At 41.9% G+C, this 4508-nt stretch overlaps 1 protein-coding gene across 2 annotated transcripts in view; it reads right to left on the bottom strand.

The window, feature by feature from the left end:
- The window catches only part of LOC100740629, a 463615-nt gene extending 459424 nt beyond the window's left edge, over nt 1-4191 (bottom strand). The window contains exon 1 of one of the 2 annotated variants that reach the window (XM_033321944.1): nt 2775-4191. The gene's annotated coding sequence lies outside the window, so the exon portion shown is untranslated. The remainder of the gene's footprint in view (nt 1-2774) is intronic. The other variant, XM_012388210.3, reaches the window with a different exon arrangement.
- Between the last annotated feature and the right edge of the window lie 317 nt (nt 4192-4508).

The raw sequence follows: 4508 nt of genomic DNA, 5'->3' as shown, positions 1-4508 counted from the left end.
TTGGCGGGTTTTGCAAAACGCGATTCATGGTCGCGTGGAGCCCGCGCGTTGTTTGACAGATTGTTTACGGAGATTTGCGGTAAACTTTACTTTTAATGTATTAGCAGCCGCTGCCATAAAATTAATATCGTCAGATTTTTATTTATTTTAATTCACAATAATACGATAATCGATTAACCTAAAACATTTGTTAAAGAGATAAAAGTATTCTTCGATACACCGATTAAGTAAAGCAGATGTAAGAGAGAGAGAGAGGGAGAGAGTCAAGCTTTGAACCATTGCAAAGTAAATACAGTATTATGGCCGCAAAGTTGAACGTTATTTGAATTAAGAATGACTGTAAAGAAATAGGAGAAAGATGTTAGAGCTTGGATATATTCTATACTTTCTGGAATACTTTAAATATTTGCTGTAGGTAAAGACCTTTTTTAGCGTTTCGATTATTAATATAAGATCCGCGGTACGAGTTTCTTTCACCGGAATACTTTTCACAATATTGTACAGCTTTACATTATCTATTATCTCTCTAATATTTCAGAAGTTTCATCGCCAAAGGAGGGTACTGTTTGCAAAGTAACGAGGTAATCAATGAATTTTTGAACGCCTTTAAAGGTTATAAACTACTTTTCTTTCAATGACTGCTTTACTGAGAAAGGATCTCGTAGTTTAAGTATGAATGTGTGACTGTTTAATGCTCTTAACTCTCAATCCTTTTTCAGATCTCTGGCTAACTGAAATCAATACTAATTCAACGTTAATACGCTCAAAATGCAGAAAACATAGTAAGGTACTGAATATGATATCTACCACCTGGAACAACAAAATTTCAATTTGCATAAAATATCATTGCTCGTAATATTTTTGACATTACACAATTCTACAAAAATACTTGTCTATGTGTGTGGGAATATTTGCAAAAAATACTAGTTTTAATGATCATAAACTAATGACTAAGATAATCGTATAACTATTTTTATATCTCAGGTAGCTATGAATTTACTGAAGATAGTAAAATATTTAAAAATTCTGTGATTTATAAGTATCACAAATCCCTAAAATCTTATAAGAATATTTGTAAATTTCCTTCATGTCACGGCGCAGTGAAAAATGTCGCATAAAGCATACTAACAAAAGTACTACCAGAAGACGCGTGGAATTATCGTTGAAAAATGTTGTACCTGCGATTGAGGAACGTCGAAGCGTGAGAAACGAATAAATTCGGTCGCAAAATATCAAATTTATCCGTGAGAAAAGAGAGAGAAGCGGCGGAGGTGCGAGCTCGAAGCGGATCGGTACAGCCGCGTGGGAAAGTTTCGCGCGATTCTCGAAGAATTCGAAGGTTTGCGAGGGAAAGGAGCATCTCCTTTAGTTTCGAAGCTTTAAGAATACGGGGGCGATCTGAAAAATGGGTCGAACGTTTTAAAAGTGTATAACGCTCATAAAAATAGACAAGCCGCGAGCCGGTTAATGTAAATCCGTGAATCTGTTTTAATATACTTTGCAGACACTGAGAAATTGCTGTATTTGCGGTTAACGGCTTCAATATAATGTAAAGATATAATGTAACGTCTTGTATCGTGACAGAAACTATAAAATGTTTACAAAGAAATTCGACGTATATAATAACTTCCCGAAATAAACATGGTTCCGTGTTTAACGTGTTTCGGATTTATTTTAACATAGATCGCCTCGTAGAATTTCTACGTTGATTTCTCTATCAACTGAATTCCTAAGTAGTATACCGTAAAATTGCTCAGACGCGTTCAACGGTACTGCACGTTTGAGATAAACTGAAATGATAAAAAGACGCACAAAGTGCATTTGTACACTTTTAGATCGTCTCAATATTTTTATGGTAATATAATATTTGTAATTTGTTCAAATCCTTGTACGTAGACACAGGTATTTCATTGCAATGTTTCAACTTGAAACAAGAAAATATAAGAATTATATTTGCAGATCGCTACATTAACGACTTTTCTACTGTTTACCTTCACAAATGCTGCACACTCCCAAATTTTTTACACCGTTTTCCAACTAAATGTAATGATAAACAATACCTTATTGTAAGATTTTAAAATATAACAAAAGAGTACACGAAATCAATGCGCAAAGCCACATTAAGGAAATATTTTTTGCTTATTCTCGTGAATACGTCCTCTCAAATCCCCGCAACCCTCTTCGAAATTACTCGGTATACAATCGTTATTTCGTCGGGACGCTTCAACCAACCGTGTAAAAAAGCGTATACTCGTATCTGGGTCGTAGGGAATAGAACAAATACCGGAAATATAAAAATCATAACGAACCGTGCCACTTTCTTCTCTCTTTAATACGTGACTCAAGCGATGCGACGCGCGGCTCAAAGCGCCCATCGTTTAATTAAACGGAACATTTACGGGCGACTCCTGTTTCTTTGCGCGGGAATAAACGCAAAAGGGATTAATCGACATCGAAAAAACATTTTCCAAGTGTGTGTACATGTGAATCACCGAGAAAAGGGAATAAAAAAAGGTAGAACGATCGACACGATGTTTTCACGGTATCCGTAGGTGTGCCCAATTCATAGTTCTACCCTAGCCAATTATAATTTCATTCCCGAAATTCTCATCGATTAATTCGAAGCAGCCGTGCTCTCTAATTAAATCCCAGCCATGCAAACCCGAATAATTCACGTTTGCAAATCAATCGAATCGCGCGGTAAAGATATCTCCAGCCGCCCGATATCCATATAGGTACGTATAGTTTGTATTCGTAACCACAAGGGAACTCACCTTAATTCGATGCTCTGGTTCCGTTTATCATTGATGCTGACGATCACGTCTCGAGGCTGTATGGTTTTGTCGTCGTTGCACTTTGTGGAGGTCACTTTGCCGCACAACAGTTCACCAAGATCGACCAAACGGCTCCCTTACTCGCGCGTCGCCGTATCACATACGCTGACGCGAGCTAAGAACGGCATATATTAACGACAGCACCACGATGGACGATAAGGTTCCGTGGATGGACGCGCGGTTTAATCCTACGGGAATGTGATGGCGCGTACGCTTTCTACCGTCGCGTCGCGTTAAGAAGATATTAACCAATTCAGAAAACCGGGCAAACAGTTCTCATTTCACTGCACTTTTTCTCGTCGAAACACGCTTAGCCGCCGATCAGTTTGCCCCGGGACTTTTCAATCCTTTTACCCCTCACACGCGACAAGAAAGTTTCGTTCTCGTTTCACTTTCTCGAACAGCGGCAAGACCTGTCCCCTACGTAAACACGACTAGGATGCACGATTACGAGCTAAAAAACGAGTCGATCGAAACGATTCACTGATTTACGGACATTCACGAGTATATATAAGATTATGTAGTAGATAGAAGCTCGTGTCACACGTGATGAGACGATACAGTCCAAAACAAAACAACGTCACCAGCTGATTCCGCTTAACCGGTTGTTTAACCGCTGACAGAACGCAAACAGAACGCGACAAGGAGAGAACGAAGAGAAGAAGACGAATCAGCGCAAAGTAGGTAAAAGGAAACGCGTAAGAGGAACACACGAAAGGATAACGCGAACAGTAGAAACAGACAGGCGGTAACAGGAGCGTGTGTTTCACCACGCGACGACGTAAACACTTCGCACGAAAGCTCTCGACTGGCTCGGCAGGGATGACCGAGCGGCACAGTTCAGTGGTTCGCGCAAGTAGCTCGGTAACGCGGCGTAACAGTGCGCAAGCTGTGCTTTTGTGCGGCAGATGCAGCCCCAGTACAATCGGTAAGCTGACAGTTACTCTCTCTCCCTTTTCACCTGCCTCCCGCCTTCTTCTCTCGCGTGCCACTATCGTCTTTCTCTCCTGCCTCCCCGTGCGTATTTCTTCCTCGTGTGTCAACCTCTGTTAACGCGTGTTAATCTCGTTAACGTATGTTAACGCACGCCAACATGCGCACCCGTTGCTCGATTTCCTTTACGTTCGTACGTTGCCTGCCGTCGAGGTTCTTCTATGCGGGGCATCCGAGTCGAGATGCGAAGCAAAATCTCGAGAGAGGAGCGTTGGTGGTTAGATACGAGAGATCTCGCGCGAACACTACGTTCTCCCCTTTCCCTATCCGTCGTCGGACTGACGAACTCCGTGGTGAGACTGACCGTCCGACCTGTGTGTACCTGCGCCGCGGCAGAGCGGCCACGGTGGATCGCGAAAAGTAACTGGCGAGCCGACCGACCCCGATTGCCTCGAGTCTGCGCCCTAGCGACATTTCTCGTGTACCGGATATAAAATATAGACGCCAGCTACCGTGTACGTGTACCTACGCGTCTCGCGCTCTCCATTCTGCTCCATTCTGCTTCACTCTAGCTCTTCCAGCCTCTATACTCTATACTCTCTAACCTCTTCTACACCGTTTTCTTGCTCTCTCTTACTCGTTCGTTTTACTTTGCCACGCGCGCCTTCTACTATCGTCGACTATGGCGAGACTTGAAAAGGAAGAAACCTTCCACCTCCTCTTCCCCTTCCTTCCTCTTTT

The sequence above is a fragment of the Bombus impatiens genome, unplaced genomic scaffold (assembly GCF_000188095.3).
Source record: "Bombus impatiens unplaced genomic scaffold, BIMP_2.2 scf_0543, whole genome shotgun sequence".
In the NCBI taxonomy this organism is placed as follows: Eukaryota; Metazoa; Arthropoda; class Insecta; order Hymenoptera; family Apidae; genus Bombus; species Bombus impatiens.
Note: the sequence above shows the minus strand (reverse complement) of the source record. Positions and strands in the feature narration are given on the sequence as shown.